Here is an 18,520-nt window from a genome sequence, read left to right on the forward strand (position 1 = left end):
AGTCTAAGAAAATTGTACAAGATAATTGAACATGTAGGGCCAGCCTAATTCTGACCATACACTATTCGAAATATCGGGCAAATTCCTTTTCGAAAAACGAAAAATTGGCCGTGAGAGCAGATGATCGTGCCATCATGTAATGACCGAATTTCGAACGATATATAAATTAATCCGTTTTTTGTTCAGTTTGTCACATATGTCGAGTGCAAACAGGTCGGCCGAGAAACACATTAACCTTTCAATGTTTATGGGGGGGGGGGGTGGGGGGGAGTCAGGCTTGCCATGCATCCCTCCAATGGCAGAGGGGGATCAGGCTTGCCATGCATCCCTCCAACGGCAAGGGGGGATCAGGCTTGCCATGCATCCCTCCAACGGCAAGGGGGGATCAGGCTTGCCATGCATCCCTCCAACGGCAAGGGGGAGCCAGGCTTGCCATGCATCCCTCCAACGGCAAGGGGGAGCCAGGCTTGCCATGCATCCCTCCAACGGCAAGGGGGAGCCAGGCTTGCCATGCATCCCTCCAACGGCAAGGGGGAGCCAGGCTTGCCATGCATCCCTCCAACGGCAAGGGGGAGCCAGGCTTGCCATGCATCCCTCCAACGGCAAGGGGGAGCCAGGCTTGCCATGCATCCCTCCAACGGCAAGGGGGAGCCAGGCTTGCCATGCATCCCTCCAACGGCAAGGGGGAGCCAGGCTTGCCATGCATCCCTCCAACGGCAAGGGGGAGCCAGGCTTGCCATGCATCCCTCCAACGGCAAGGGGGAGCCAGGCTTGCCATGCATCCCACCAACGGCAAGAGAGTCAGGCTTGCCATGCATCCCTCCAACGGCAAGGGGGAGCCAGGCTTGCCATGCATCCCTCCAACGGCAAGGGGGAGCCAGGCTTGCCATGCATCCCTCCAACGGCAAGGGGGAGCCAGGCTTGCCATGCATCCCTCCAACGGCAAGAGAGTCAGGCTTGCCTGCATCCCTCCAATGGCAAGAGAGTCAGGCTTGCCATGCATCCCCCCAATGGTGGGGGGGGGGGGGGGGGGAGTCAGGTTTGCCATGCATCCCCCAAAGGCGGGGGGGGGGGGGGACGGGTCAGGCTTCCCATTCACCATTCATTACCAGTGGATTGGATTTAGCAGGGGTTCCCCCCGGAGGTAAAAGGTTGATCCATGCAGTGCAAGGTGAATACAAACCATTAAAGCAAGGGCCGGCAAAACACAGTTGATAGAGAATTTTAGCAGATTATACATTAGGAGTGTAACAGATTTCTCACATTTAAACTATGAAATCAACATTGCAAGCACAATGCAACACTTACCAAATATGGCGGCAGCAAACCATGTGCTCTCCTCTGTAGGCCAAAGGGCAGACTGCTGCACAAGTGGGTGTATTTATATGTTAGTCAGCCATTTTGTTTTTCACCCAACTTTATTTGTGACAGTACCAAACTGACAAAGCTCACAAACTCTCAAAAAGTTTAAAATAATATATATATATTTTTCTTGTAATCAGGGTTCAGATGTGTTGCTGTTCAAAGGGAAAATAAAATTAAAATAAAGTAAAAATTAAAAACAAAAAGCTGCATGGTGAACTAGGAAGTTATAGGTCAGCTGACACAGCCCGACCTCTTCAACTTTAACCCCTTATTGCCCAGATTTAGTGTTGCTTTTGCATCGTCTAAGGTTGTTAGATGGTTTACTGGGGAAAAAAAAAAAAAAAAAAGTTTGCCACTTTTATTTGGTCAAATTCAGCAACCAAAGTCAGACAAATAGGTTTAGGCTGATTCATGACGAAGCCACAGCTGATCCGCAACCGGAAATTATGGAGGTATGGAATTCTGATAGGGTATGTTATTCTGACAGAACACCGGCCTCAAAAATGATTTTGGGCCATCCGCTTGCTGACATTAACCTGAAAAAGAAATGGATAGTCTTAATTTTTTTTTTGTTTACTTACCTTGTTATAGAAGAAAATATACTTACCTTCCTTCCACTTCCTCCCTCTGTGGCCACGGCCCGCGCCGTCTCTTCCTGCTTGCGATGACTCCTGGGAACGTCATCGCTCCCAGGAGTCAATGCGCCTGCACCGGCCCCCGCTCGTTCACTTCCGGTGCAGGCATGTCATTCCCAGCTAAACAGCTTCTGAGCAGGGCATTCTGGGACTCCGACGTCACCGAAGAGGACACTCCGGCTTCAGCTGCCCACACCTGAGATGGCAGCGCTGGAGAAGACATTTTCAAGGTAAGTATTCCTTCTTAAAGGTAAGTGCGACCCGGGACAGATCAGAGGCCATCCATTATGGAATGTACTAGCCCTGACTGTCCCGGGGGTATTTTTTTCTAAAAATCTTTTCAGAGGCCGGAATTCCACTTTAATATTGAACAATTTGCACAACTCTTTCATTACTGCTGACATAAAGTGTGTTGCTTAGTTGGAACCTCTTTGGTTATCCTAGTACAGGTAAACATGTGGAACAACTGACGATCGTCTTAGTCCCGGTTCACACTACCGCGACTTGTCAGGCGACCTGTCAGCCTGACAAGTCGCGGTCCATTCTGTGCTACGGGAACCGTTCTAATAGGAGCAACTCAAATCGCTCCGACTTAGAAAATAGTTCCTGTACTACTTCGGGGCGACATGGAGCGACTTGCATTGACTTCCATTATGTGAAGTCCGTGCAAGTCGCGCTGAAGTCGCGGAGCACGCGACTTCACAGGTCGTCCCCGAAGTCGGATCGCCATAGTGTGAACCGACACTTTCGAGGAATTTACATAGTTAGTCAGTTGAAGAAAAAGACACATCTAGCTAAACCAATAAAAAAACAAAAAAGAAAACTCAACCATACAATCACATAAACACAACCCTTTAACCGCAGTTGATCCAGAGGAAGGCAAAAAACCTCAACAAAAGCATGATCCAATTTGCTACAGCAGGGGAACAAACTTCCTTCCTGATGCCCCCAGAGGCAATCGGATATTCCCTGGATCAACTTTACCTATAAATATTATTAAATTATATTACGTACACCTAGGAAATAATCCAGGCCTTTTTTTAAGCAATTTAGTGAGCTGGCCAGAACCACCTCTGGAGGGAGTCTATTCCACATTTTCACAGCTCTTACTGAGAAAAAACCTTTTAATTTTTGTTGACAAAATCTCTTTTCCACTAGACCTAAAGAGTGCCCCTTGTCATCATTAAAGTGAATACCTCAACCCCAAGTTCACTATATGGACCCCTTATGTATTTACAGTATCTCACAAAAGTGAGTACACCCCTCACAGTTTTGTAAATATTTTATTCTATCTTTTCATGTGACAACACTGAAGAAATGACACTTTGCTACAATGTAAAGTAGTGAGTGTACAGCTTGTATAACAGTGTAAATTTGCTGTCCCCTCAAATAACTCAACACACAGCAATTAATGTCTGGCAACAAAAGTGAGTACACCCCCAAGTCAAAATGTCCAAATTTGGCCCAAAGTGTCAATATTTTGTGTGGCCACCTTTTTTTCCAGCACTGCCTTAACCCTCTTGGGCATGGAGTTCACCAGAGCTTCACTGGTTTCCACTGGAGTCCTCTTCCACTCCTCCATGACGACATCACAGAGCTGGTGGATGTTAGAGACCTTGCGCTCCTCCACCTTCCGTTTGAGGATGCCCCACAGATGCTTAGTAAGGTTTAGGTCTGGAGACATGCTTGGCCATTCCATCACCTTTACCCTCAGTTTCTTTAGCAAGGCAGTGGTCATTTTGGAGGTGTTTTTGGGGTCGTTATGTTGGAATACTGCGATGAAAAGGTATAAATCAGGTGCGCTATCACAAAAGTATATAAATAACACAACGTAAAAGGTTATGATACGTGATTATGATGAAAGCAAAGTATATCAAAGTAAATTAATAATCAAAGTGCGAATCAATGAAATGAGTCCAGTGAATCACCAGTGTATATCAAACAATAGTGTCCAAAAGGTTACAGGTCCTTCTCAAAAAATTAGCATATTGTGATAAAGTTCATTATTTTCTGTAATGTACTGATAAACATTAGACTTTCATATATTTTAGATTCATTACACACAACTGAAGTAGTGCAAGCCTTGTATTGTTTTAATATTGATGATTTTGGCATACAGCTCATGAAAAAACAAAATTCCGATCTCAAAAAATTAGCATATCATGAAAAGGTTCTCTAAACGAGCTATTAACCTAATCTGAATCAACTAATTAACTCTAAACACCTGCAAAAGATTCCTGAGGCTTTTAACTACTTTACAACCGGAGGATTTTGCTGTCTTCCGTCCAGGCCACTTTTTGCGATTCGGCGCTGTGCGACTTCAACTGACAATTGCGCGGTCGTGCGACGCCGTACCCAAACGAAATTTACGTCCTTTTTCTCCCACAAACAGAGCTTTCTTTTGGTGGTATTTGATCACCTGTGCGATTTTTACTTTTTGCGCTATAAACAAAAAAAGAGCGTTTATTTTAAAAAAATAACAATATTTTTCACATTTTTTTATATGAAATTCCCCCCAAAAAAGATGTAAAAACCAATTTTTTTAAAAGTTTTTGGCCAATTTGTTTTATGCTACATATGTTTGGTAAAAAAAATCGCAATAAGCGTATTTTGATTGGTTTGCGCAAAAGTTATTGCGTTTACTAACAAAGGGAAAGATTTCTGTCATTTTTGGTGTTTTTTTTTTAAACGCGTAATGGCGGCGATCTGCGATTTTTTTTGCGGGACTGCGACATTGCGGCGGACAGACCGGACCCCTGACTGACATTTTTGACACTTTTGGGGGTACCAGTGACATTACTGCAGTAATCAGTGCTATATATATGCACTGTTACTGTAAAAATGACACTGGCAGGGAAGGGGTTAATTTTATTGGAGAGGGAGGGGTTAATGTATGCCTGGTGCTTACTGACGTGTAGGGGGGGAGGTGACTATGTGATTCATGGACAGATCGGATGTCCAGCTATGCTGAACAGTCCGATCTGTCACTCCCTGTCACTATGGAGATCCGCCCGCTGTGTTTACACACAGCGGGCGGATCTCCAGACTCGATCCCCGACGATCGGGTAAGAGCAGCGGCGATCGCCGCTGCTCCTCCCCTGGCCCGACTCCCGCTGTGAATGAAAACAGCGGGAGCGAGCCTCCGGCGGCGCGCAAGCGCCGCCCAGAAGGGGAGGAGTCCAGTCACGTTAATACTACGTGACTGGACGGGAACGAGCCACTCTGCCGCAGTAGTATTACCGTGAGCGGTAGTAGAGTGGTTAAAAACGCCCAGCCTGGTTCATTACTCAAAACCGCAATCATGGGTAAGACTGCCGACCTGACTGCTGTCCAGAAGGCCATCATTGACACCCTCAAGCAAGAGGGTAAGACACAGAAAAATTTCTGAACGAAAAGGCTGTTCCCAGAGTGCTGTATCAAGGCACCTCAGTGGGAAGTCTGTGGGAAGGAAAAAGTGTGGCAGAAAACGCTGCACAACGAGAAGAGGTGACCGGACCCTGAGGAAGATTGTGGAGAAGGACCGATTCCAGTCCTTGGGGGACCTGCGGAAGCAGTGGACTGAGTCTGGAGTAGAAACATCTAGCGCCACCGTGTACAGGCGTGTGCAGGAAATGGGCTACAGGTGCCGCATTCCCCAGGTCAAGCCACTTTTGAACCAGAAACAGCGGCAGAAGCGCCTGACCTGGGTTACAGAGAAGCAGCACTGGACTGTTGCTCAGTGGTCCAAAGTACTTTTTTCAGATGAAAGCAAATTTTGCATGTCATTCGGAAATCAAGGTGCCAGAGTCTGGAGGAAGACTGGGGAGAGGGAAATGCCAAAATACCTGAAGTCCAGTGTCAAGTACCCACAGTCAGTGATGGTCTGGGGTGCCATGTCAGCTGCTGGTGTTGGTCCACTGTGTTTTATCAAGGGCAGGGTCAATGCAGCTAGCTATCAGGAGATTTTGGAGCACTTCATGCTTCCATCTGCTGAAAAGCTTTATGGAGATGAAGTTTTCATTTTTCAGCACGACCTGGCACCTGCTCACAGTGCCAAAACCACTGGTAAATGGTTTACTGTCCATGGTATTACTGTGCTCAATTGGCCTGCCAACTCTCCTGACCTGAACCCCATAGAGAATCTGTGGGATGTTGTGAAGAGAAAGTTGAGAGACGCAAGACCCAACACTCTGGATGAGCTCAAGGCCGCTATCGAAGCATCCTGGGCCTCCATAACACCTCAGCAGTGCCACAGGCTGATCGCCTCCATGCCACGCAGCATTGAAGCAGTCATTTCTGCAAAAAGATTCCTGACCGAGTATTGAGCGCATAACTGAACATTATTTGAAGGTTGACTTTTTTTTGTATTAAAAACACTTTATTGGTCGGATGAAATATGCTAATTTTTTGAGGCAGGAATTTTGGTTTTTCATGAGCTGTATGCCAAAATCATCAATATTAAAACAATAAAAGGCTTGCACTACTTCAGTTGTGTGTAATGAATCTAAAATATATGAAAGTCTAATGTTTATCAGGACATTATAGAAAATAATGAACTTTATCACAATATGCTAATTTTTTGAGAAGGACCTGTATGTGGTAAACACTCCAATTCAAAGATGAATCCAAAATTCGTGCTGTAAACACAATATAACTGAAGAAAGGCGCAAGCCACGTGATAGAAGGGTTCAGCGTCCCACCACCAGCTTAGCTCCTTACCAGAAATTGGAAATATAAGGGCGTATAAGGATATCCCTGCTCCAGAGATCATGCAGCAAGAGGAAAGTTCCAAATCACTCAGGCTGACACTGTTACACAAAGGGAGTATCTAGACTCTTACCAGAAGGAACATAGATACAAGCCTTGGACAATCCCGAAATCCTGTCCTGCATGGAATCACTATGCGGTGGATAGCGGATGTGATCTCAGATGTCTTTTTAACTCAATAGTAAGGGGACAGAACAGAGGGGACCGCCATGGTGCATTATCGACAAAATATTTATTTAAACAAGAGAAATGCACTTACAGAATAGTAGACAGTATTCGTTTTGGGTTCCCTCAAAGGTGAAGCAGGTAGCGGCGGCCGCCTGCAGTGCGGACCGCCGTATCAGTCTGTTCGTGATGACACGGCGCCTCCTCGCTGACGCGTTTCCCCCGATTGGGCATCCACCTCCTATCTCAGTGGATAAAATATAAATAAATCCGCGCTAAGGTTATCAGAGGATTTTGATAGGTATGTACACAGATAAGCTGCAGCCTACCTTGAAATATAGCCGAAGGCTATATAAATATATATGTGAAAGTAAAGGTAATGGCGCTGCTTAATTTATAGTGTAACTGGATCTGTAATGTATCATACACGAACGTGATTGAGGAATAAATATGTGCAATATAAATAAATGTAGATGTAGAACAATGTAACAGTGTAAAATTGCCACCAGAGGGCGTAATATAAAGTGCAAGGTGCTAATAAATCAGTAAATGTAAATATATAATCAATAATGGCAATCAAAATAAGTAATAGATCAACAGGAGATATATTAAAGTGTGAATAACCTAAAATAGATAGTGAAGGTGCTAAAAAAGGAATATAAGCACAAAATATGAGAATATAAATAAGTGTGGATCAATATATATATAAATGGTGATAGGTAAAAAACGCAAGTAGTGCTAAGTGAATCCCGTGTATAAAAATATATAATATATGATAAAATATAATAAAAAAATATGTGCGGGAAACTATTAGACAAAATGAATGTGCGGGAAACTTTTAAACAAAGTGCAACAGGGAGTGATATTCAATGAGTTCATAAAAATGAGTCCATAAAATAATGGATGTGCCCAAGAAAGATGTGTGCAATATCTTACAGTGACCCCCAAGGTGGGTAACTGGCGAGGTGCGAGGTGACCCCTGGTAGAAAACCTACTAACCAGATGTACCCACCCCACACAGGGGTATAGAGCGGGTACTGTGGATGTATCTCGCTGGTCCTTGCTCTGGGTAGCAATTCCCTTCTGTAATGTATGGTCCACGGGGTTCTCAGATGTCCCGAAGTGGGGTCTGGTAATGGGGTCCTATCCTGATGGTAAGGGGTCCAGCGGTCCATGTGCCTTAGTGGGGTCTGGTAATGGGGTCCTATCCTGATTTTAAAAATGAATGATAATCCATATGGCATCAAGTTTACCGGAGATTGGAGTTTTAATCAGATTAATTATCTAGATCTTAATATTTTTAAAGACAATCACAGACTCAAGATAGGAATGGATACATACCTACCACTAGCTGTCACCATCCTATATGGAAAGAAGGAATTCCAAAAAGTAAATTCGTTAGGATCAGAAGAAACTGACAATTTAGAAGACTACATACTACAAACAGATATTTTAATAACTAGATTCGAGGAAAAGGGATATGACAAACAGAAGTTAATCACTGCCAGAGATAAAATATTAAACAAAGACAGGGAAGATTTTTTACATAAGACGAGTGTTCAACGAGATAGCATTCATTACCGGATTTCATCAAAATTTCAGAGAGAAAATTGTGAAGAAATATTGGCCTATATTAAAGTCCAACTTTGTCCAGATTGTTACTCAGACAACTGAAATTTATATACCATAAAGCCCCCACCTTGCGAAATCAACTGGTTCATAATGCCATCGATCCCCCCAACAGATGTTTACCGTGCAAAACAACGAAGAAACAACCTAGGAAGACACTACATTTCAAATCCAGATGGAGTGGAGAAGAGTTTAAGATTAATAAATTGATATCTTGCCAGACCACCCACGTGACCTACTTGATAGAGTGCCCCTGCCGGCTTCAATATGTTGGCAGGACCACCAGACCACTTTTTGTACGAATCACAGAACATATCAAAAACATAAGAAAGGGATTCCCAAAACATAGCCTTTCTAGGCATTTTGCAGAGGTAAACAAGGACCCCCAGGGGACTTACATATGTTGGTATAGATTCCATTACAGGGCATTGGAGGGGTGAAAATAAAAGAATTAAAATCTCTAAAAATGAAACTAGCTGGATATATCAGCTCAATACACTCCAGCACAGGGGTTTAAATCTGGACATAGACCTAAATTGTTTTATTTCCAATTTTTAATTCCCTTTACGTCTTTTATATATTTGGAATCCTGGCCATTCAGACACTAAGATTTTAATATATATATATAAATAATTTTTATCTAATCAGTCTTTTATATAATTTATTTCACTCTTGCATATCCCAATATTCTTAATGTATCATATCTTATCAAAGTATCCGTTCCACCCTCTACAATATCATATATTTTACATATTTATATACAGTATTTTATACATATATACTATATATATATATACATACTATATATATATATATATACTATACACACATATATATATATATACACATATATATACACATATATATATATATATATATATATATATATATATATATATATATATATATGCACATTTTCACCTATTCTATTCCTTTTTACAATATTACTTCCATCTCCTTTTGACTATACACTTAATATATTTTTATCATGTATCTTCTATCCAATTTCGCATATTTATATTGGATCTTAATTTTTCATAGGATATATTATTTACATATTTTAACTTTATATTATCCTTCATTTACTTATAGCATATTTTGTCAGTGCAGTACATACACCATCCACTAGATGTCCTTCCGTGAATATACCTAATCCTAGTCATTCCTCTAATATACCTTATCCATTTTTTTAGAATATTAAATTTAGCAATGTCAGGCTGTTCCACGAATTTAATAGCAACAAACACCTATTGATAATGTCCTAATTCATATACATTTTATATTAACAAACATTTATCTTTCATAGATCTAGTTAAATTTCTTATATATCTATATCCACTAGATGGCGCACTATATATGACTTTACACTTTGTTTTACTCATATATTTTAATATTGATCAATAAACTTGTATATGTAATTATGTTTTTAAATGCATAGAAGTATTTCCCTGTATGTATATATGGTGGTTTTCCTTTAGGCACGGTGAACATCCTAATTGGTATTCATTATAATATACATGCATTTTATTTCTATATTATTTTATATATTTTTTCTATATTATACAAATTCACCCAATCTTAGTTTTTATCTGGAGAGCCAAGGTCCCGTTTGCTGTATATGGCAACTATTACATACTTTATGTACGAACTACGGCACCAGCTCACATATTAGTATTGTTCCTCGTTCAGTTTTTCAACGAGCCCTGTTGCCTAGCAACCACCATATACAAAAGGGCGAGCTCTGGAAGTGATGCGACGCTGCAGAAGACGTCACATGACGAAACGCGTACAGCGCCGTCACTTCCGGTCTCCAGTTGGAACGTATTGCGTTCCAGGACGCCATTTTACCACGCTGATCATTGATTGTTACATTGTGAGTACCCATTTTTTATTCATTGCTGGAAATAAAATTGCCTAAACGATATCACACCATCGAGCTTTCTTTTACCCTCCCACCCACATACCTTTGAGTGGCCTGACCCGACCTCACCCACGGACCACTGGACCCCATACCATCAGGATAGGACCCCATTACCAGACCCCACTTCGGGACACGGACCGCTGGACCCCTTACCATCAGGATAGGACCCCATTACCAGACCCCACTTCGGGACATCTGAGAACCCCGTGGACCATACATTACAGAAGGGAATTGCTACCCAGAGGAAGGACCAGCGAGATACATCCACAGTACCCGCTCTATACCCCTGTGTGGGGTGGGTACATCTGGTTAGTAGGTTTTCTATCAGGGGTCACCTCGCCAGTTACCCACCTTGGGGGTCACTAAGATATTGCACACTCATCTTTCTTGGGCACATCCATTATTTTATGGACTCATTTTTATGAACTCATTGAATATCACTCCCTGTTCCACTTTGTTTAAAAGTTTCCCGCACATTCATTTTGTCTAATAGTTTCCCGCACATATATATTTTTTTATTATATTTTATCATATATTATATATTTTTATACACGGGATTCACTTAGCACTACTTGCGTTTTTTACCTATCACCATTTATATATATTGATCCACACTTTTTTTTATATACAGTAAAACCTTGGTTTGAGAGTAACTTGGTTTAAGAACGCTTTGCAAGACAAGCAAAATTTTCAAATAAATTTTGTCTTGATATACAAGCGATGTCTTGATATACAAGTAGCCTCAAGTCACAGCTAAGTATAAAAGAGAAGAGAGGCGCCTCTAAGTGTAGCAATATGGTTAAATTTAATGAAGGTACAACATTTAGCAACTCACATGGTTGATGATTGGAATAGGCACATCTAAGGATGTAGGCATCAGGGGTAAAGCTGTCCACTATCCTCTGCACCACCATCATCGTCATCCCTTCCACACTGCCCCTCGCTTTCAGATCGCTTTACTGCAGGGTGGTCTTCCCGGTCAGGATTACAGACTGGCAGCCGGCGGTGCAGAAGATGGTCTATGTGGACAGCTTTACCCCGGATGCCTGCATACTTAGATGTGCCTGTTTTAATCATCAACCATGTGAGTTGCTAAAGGTTGTACCTTCATTAAATGTAACCATATTGCTACACTTAGAGGCGCCTCTCTTCTCTTTTATACTCTGTAGCTCCTGCTGGATTTTGCTTCTAATCCCCTTATGGAAGCGGCTATTTGTGGATGGACATTTTATGGTTACACAACCTATCGCAATGCTATAATCTTTTTATATGGACTATAAACTTAAGGACTTATGAATAAATGGTTGTGGAACGAATCATCTGAGTTTCCATTATTTCTTATGGGGAAATTCGCTTTGATATAAGAGTGCTTTGGATTACAAGCATGTTTCCGGAACGAATTATGCTCGCAATCCAAGGTTTTACTGTACTCATATTTTGTGCTTATATTCCTTTTTTAGCACCTTCACTATCCATTTTAGGTTATTCAAACTTTAATATATCTCCTGTTGATCTATTATTTATTTTGATTGCCATTATTGTTGATTATATATTTACATTTATTGATTTATTAGCACCTTGCACTTTATATTACGCCCTCTGGTGGCTATTTTACACTGTTACATTGTTCTACATCTACATTTATTTATATTGCACATATTTATTCCTCAATCACGTTCGTGTATGATACATTACAGATCCAGTTACACTATAGATTAAGCAGCGCCATTACCTTTACTTTCACATATATCTCAGTGGATGGGCCTTATTCTATCCCCACTCGCACCAATGATGGGCCTTATTCTATCCCCACTCACACCAATGATGGGCCTTATTCTATCCCCACTCACACCAATGATGGGCCTTATTCTATCCCCACTCACACCAATGATGGGCCTTATTCTATCCCCACTCACACCAATGATGGGCCTTATTCTATCCCCACTCATACCAATGACGGGGCTTTTTTCTTTTTCCCACTCACACCAATGACGGGGTTTATTTCCATCAATTCCATCAATCACCAATGGCAAGGGGGAACAAACAGCAAAGAAGCACCGCACAAGGTGAATACTTCACAGGTAAGCCTTGTTAACCACTTCAGCCCCGGAAGGTTTTACCCCCTTAAAGAGGAAGTGAACTCGTTAAAAATGTCACTTTTTTCCCCTGCAAAGTATATGCATAATGTGCTAGTATGCATCGCATACTAGCACATTATGTGACACTTACCTGCCACGAAACCCACGTTGTCCCTGCTGCCGGACGCATCCATGTTCACCCGTCTTCTTCCAGGTCTGTGGACTCGGCTCTATTACTGGCCCGGAGCCGCGTGACGTCACTCACATGCACGCACGCGGGAGCCGCCAGTCACAGCACAGGGCTCTGAAGAAAAGGCACGGGCGGCAAACGATAAACTTAAAGATTAACGGGATTCATTTATGTCAATTGAACGATTTATCGTTCGAAATTAGGTTATTTCATGATGGCACGATCGTTTGCTCCGGCCGTTTTTTCGTTTTTCGAAATGGAGTTTGCCCGATATTTAGACTAGTGTATGGTCAGCATTAGGCTGGCCACACATGTTCAACTTTCTTGTACAATTTTCTGTTAGATATGATGAGGTTAAAATTAAACACTTTCAATTTGTATCCAATTAGGCAGGCCTTTGTACTACATAGTTGAAGGTAAACCTGAACAATTTGGGTGAACAATTTGGGTGAACAATTTGGGTGAACAATTTGGGTGAACAATTTGGGTGAACAATTTGGGTGAACAATTTGGGTGAACAATTTGGGTGAACAATTTGGGTGAACAATTTGGGTGAACAATTTGGGTGAACAATTTGGGTGAACAATTTGGGTGAACAATTTGGGTGAACAATTTGGGTGAACAATTTGGGTGAACAATTTGGGTGAACAATTTGGGTGAACAATTTGGGTGAACAATTTGGGTGAACAATTTGGGTGAACAATTTGGGTGAACAATTTGGGTGAACAATTTGGGTGAACAATTTGGGTGAACAATTTGGGTGAACAATTTGGGTGAACAATTTGGGTGAACAATTTGGGTGAACAATTTGGGTGAACAATTTGGGTGAACAATTTGGGTGAACAATTTGGGTGAACAATTTGGGTGAACAATTTGGGTGAACAATTTGGGTGAACAATTTGGGTGAACAATTTGGGTGAACAATTTGGGTGAACAATTTGGGTGAACAATTTGGGTGAACAATTTGGGTGAACAATTTGGGTGAACAATTTGGGTGAACAATTTGGGTGAACAATTTGGGTGAACAATTTGGGTGAACAATTTGGGTGAACAATTTGGGTGAACAATTTGGCTGAACAATTTGGGTGAACAATTTGGGTGAACAATTTGGGTGAACAATTTGGGTGAACAATTTGGCTGAACAATTTGGCTGAACAATTTGGCTGAACAATTTGGCTGAACAATTTGGCTGAACAATTTGGCTGAACAATTTGGCTGAACAATTTGGCTGAACAATTTGGCTGAACAATTTGGCTGAACAATTTGGCTGAACAATTTGGCTGAACAATTTGGCTGAACAATTTCTTTAGATTTACCTTCAGCTATGTAGTACAAAGGCCTGCCTAATTGGATACAAATTGAAAGTGTTTAGTTTTGACCTCATATGGATTTTTTGGAAGTCGAACAGAAAATAGTACAAGAAAATTAAACATGTAGGGTCAGCCTAATGCTTGCCATACACTAGTCGGCCAAGAAACACATTAACCTTTCAATGTTTATTGGGGGGGGGGAGAGCCAGGCTTGCCATGCATCCCCAACGGCAAGCGGGAGCCAGGTTTGCCAAGCATCCCCCTACGGCAAGCGGGAGCCAGCCTTGCCAACCATCCCCCAACGGCAAGCGGGAGCCAGCCTTGCCAAGCATCCCCCAACGGCAAGCGGGAGCCAGCCTTGCCAAGCATCCCCCAACGGCAAGCGGGAGCCAGCCTTGCCAAGCATCCCCCAACGGCAAGCGGGAGCCAGCCTTGCCAAGCATCCCCCAACGGCAAGGGGGAGCCAGGCTTGCCATGCATCCCCCAACGGCAAGGGGGAGCCAGGCTTGCCATGCATCCCCCAACGGCAAGGGGGAGCCAGGCTTGCCATGCATCCCCCAACGGCAAGGGGGAGCCAGGCTTGCCATGCATCCCCCAACGGCAAGGGGGAGCCAGGCTTGCCATGCATCCCCCAACGGCAAGGGGGAGCCAGGCTTGCCATGCATCCCCCAACGGCAAGGGGGAGCCAGCCTTGCCAAGCATCCCCCAACGGCAAGGGGGAGCCAGCCTTGCCAAGCATCCCCCAACGGCAAGGGGGAGCCAGCCTTGCCAAGCATCCCCCAACGGCAAGCGGGAGCCAGCCTTGCCAAGCATCCCCCAAAGGCAAGGGGGAGCCAGGCTTGCCATGCATCCCCCAAAGGCAAGGGGGAGTCAGGCTTGCCATGCATCCCCAAAAGGCAAGGGGGAGTCAGGCTTGCCATGCATTCCCAAAAAGGCAAGGGGGAGTCAGGTTTGCCATGCATCCCCAAAAGGCAAGGGGGAGTCAGGGAGTCTGGCTGGAGCCGTGTGACGTCACTCAAGTGCATACACGCAGGACCGCCAGTCACGGCACGGGCGGCGAACGATAAATTGAAAGGTTAATGTGTTTCTCAGCCGACCTGTTTGCACTCGGCATATGTGACAAACTGAACAAAAAACGGATTGTCCATTGAGCGATTTATCGTTCGAAATTTGGCCATTACATGATGGCACGATCGTCTGCTCTCACGGCCGATTTTTCGTTTTTCCCGATATTTTGACTAGTGTATGGTTAGCATTAGGCTGGCCACACATGTTCAACTTTCTTGTACAATTTTCTGTTAGACTTTCAAAAAAAAACATAATATGAGGTCAAAACTAAACTCTTTCAATTAGTATCCTATTAGGTAGGCCTTTGTACTACATAGTTGAAGTTAAGGCTGAACAATTTGGCTGAACAATTTGGCTGAACAATTTGGCTGAACAATTTGGCTGAACAATTTGGCTGAACAATTTGGCTGAACAATTTGGCTGAACAATTTGGCTGAACAATTTCTTTAGATTTACCTTCAGCTATGTAGTACAAAGGCCTGCCTAATTGGATACAAATTGAAAGTGTTTAGTTTTGACCACATATTATGGATTTTTTGGAAGTCGAACAGAAAATAGTACAAGAAAATTGAACATGTAGGGTCAGCCTAATGCTTGCCATACACTAGTCGGCCGAGAAACACATTAACCTTTCAATGTTTATTGGGGGGGGAGAGCCAGGCTTGCCATGCATCCCCCAACGGCAAGCGGGAGCCAGCCTTGCCAAGCATCCCCCAACGGCAAGCGGGAGCCAGCCTTGCCAAGCATCCCCCAACGGCAAGCGGGAGCCAGCTTTGGCATGCATCCCCCAACGGCAAGGGGGAGCCAGGCTTGCCAAGCATCCCCCAACGGCAAGGGGGAGCCAGGCTTGCCAAGCATCCCCCAACGGCAAGGGGGAGCCAGGCTTGCCAAGCATTCTTCAACGGCAAGGGGGAGCCAGGCTTGCCAAGCATCCCCCAACGGCAAGGGGGAGCCAGGCTTGCCAAGCATCCCCCCAATGGCAAGGGGGATCCAGGCTTGCCAAGCATCCCCCCAACGGCAAGGGGGAGTCAGGCTTGCCAAGCATCCCCCAACGGCAAGGGGGAGCCAGGCTTGCCAAGCATCCCCCAACGGCAAGGGGGATCCAGGCTTGCCAAGCATCCCCCCAACGGCAAGGGGGATCCAGGCTTGCCAAGCATCCCCCCAATGGCAAGGGGGATCCAGGCTTGCCAAGCATTCCCCAATGGCAAGGGGGATCCAGGCTTGCCAAGCATCCCCCCAACGGCAAGGGGGAGCCAGGCTTGCCAAGCATCCCCCCAATGGCAAGGGGGAGCCAGGCTTGCCAAGCATCCCCCCAACGGCAAGGGGGAGCCAGGCTTGCCAAGCATCCCCCAACGGCAAGCGGGAGCCAGCCTTGCCAAGGATCCCCCAATGGCAAGGAGGAGTCAGGCTTGCCATGCATCCCCAAAGGCAAGGGGGAGTCAGGGAGTCTTCCAGGGAGTCAGGGAATCGGAGTCTGGCTGGAGCTGTGTGACGTCACTCACGTGCGTACACGCAGGACCGCCAGTCACGGCACGGGCGGCGAATGATAAATTGAAAGGTTAATGTGTTTCTCAGCCGACCTGTTTGCACTCGGCATATGTGACAAACTGAACAAAAAACGGATTCATGTCCATTGAGCGATTTATCGTTCGAAATTCGGTCATTACATGGCACGATCGTCTGCTCTTATGGCCGATTTTTCGTTTTTCCCGATATTTTTACTAGTGTATGGTCAGCATTAGGCTGGCCACACATGTTCAACTTTCTTGTACAATTTTCTGTTAGACTTTCAAAAAAAACATAATATGAGGTCAAAACTAAACTCTTTCAATTTGTATCCAATTAGGCAGGCCTTTGTACTACATAGTTGAAGGTAAATCTGACCAATTTTTCCTGAACCAATTTTTCCTGAACCAATTTTTCCTGAACCAATTTTTCCTGAACCAATTTTTCCTGAACCAATTTTTCCTGAACCAATTTTTCCTGAACCAATTTTTCTAGATTTACCTTCAACTGTATAGTACAAAGGCTGCCTAATTGGATACAAATTGAAAGTGTTTAGTTTTGACCTCATATTATATGGTTTTTTTGAAAATCTAACAGAAAATTGTACAAGAAAGTTGAACATGTGTGGCCAGCCTAATGCTTACCATACACTAGTCAAAATATCGGGCAAATTATCGAAAAACTAAAAATCGGCCGTGAGAGCAGACGATCGTGCAATCATGTAATGACCGAATTTCAAACGATAAATCTTTGAATAGACAAAAATACGCTTTTTGTTCAATTTTCTGTTGGACTTCCAAAAAAAAAAAACATGAGGTCAAAACGAAACACTTTCAATTAGTATCCAATTAGGCAGGCCTTTGTACTACATAGTTGAAGGTAAATCTGACCAATTTTTCTGACCAATTTTTCTGACCAATTTTTCTGACCAATTTTTCTGACCAATTTTTCTGACCAATTTTTCTGACCAATTTTTCTGACCAATTTTTCTGACCAATTTTTCTGACCAATTTTTCTGACCAATTTTTCTGACCAATTTTTCTGACCAATTTTTCTGACCAATTTTTCTGACCAATTTTTCTGACCAATTTTTCTGACCAATTTTTCTGACCAATTTTTCTTTAGATATACCTTCAACTATGTAGTACAAAGGCCGGCCTAATTGGATACAAATTGAAAGTGTTTAGTTTTGACCTCATATTGTTTTTTTTGGAAGCCTAACAGAAAATTGTACAAGAAAGTTAAACATGTAGCAAGGGGGGGCTCAGGCTTGCCATGCATCCCCCAATGGCAAGGGGGGCTCAGGCTTGCCATGCATCCCCCAATGGCAAGGGGGAGCTCAGGCTTGCCATGCATCCCCCAATGGCAAGGGGGGGCTCAGGCTTGCCATGCATCCCCCAATGGCAAGGGAGAGTCAGGCTTGCCATTCACCATTCATTACCAGTGGATTGGATTTAGCAGGGGTTCCCCCCCGGAGGTAAAAGGTTGACCCATGCAGTGCAAGGTCTTCCCTGTTTGAATACAAACCATGAAAGCAAAGGGCCGGCAAAACACAGTTGATAGAGAATTATAGCAGATTATACATTAGGAGTGTAACAGAACTTTATCACATTTAAACAAACCATGAAATCAACATTGCAAGCGCAACACTTACCAAACAAAGATGGCGGCAGCAAACCATGTGCTCACCTCTGTAGGCCAAAGGGCAGACTGCTCCACCAGTGGGTGTATTTATATGTTAGTCAGCCATTTTGTTTTTCACCCAACTTTATTTGTGACAGAACCAAACTGACAAAGCTCACAAACTCTCAAAAAGTTTAATATATATATTACTTGTAATCAGGGTTCAGATGTGTTGCTGTTCAAAGGGAAAATACAATTAAAATAAAGTAAAAATAAAAAATAAA

The sequence above is a fragment of the Pelophylax lessonae genome, assembly GCF_965119305.1.
Source record: "Pelophylax lessonae genome assembly, chromosome: 7".
Classification (NCBI taxonomy): Eukaryota; Metazoa; Chordata; class Amphibia; order Anura; family Ranidae; genus Pelophylax; species Pelophylax lessonae.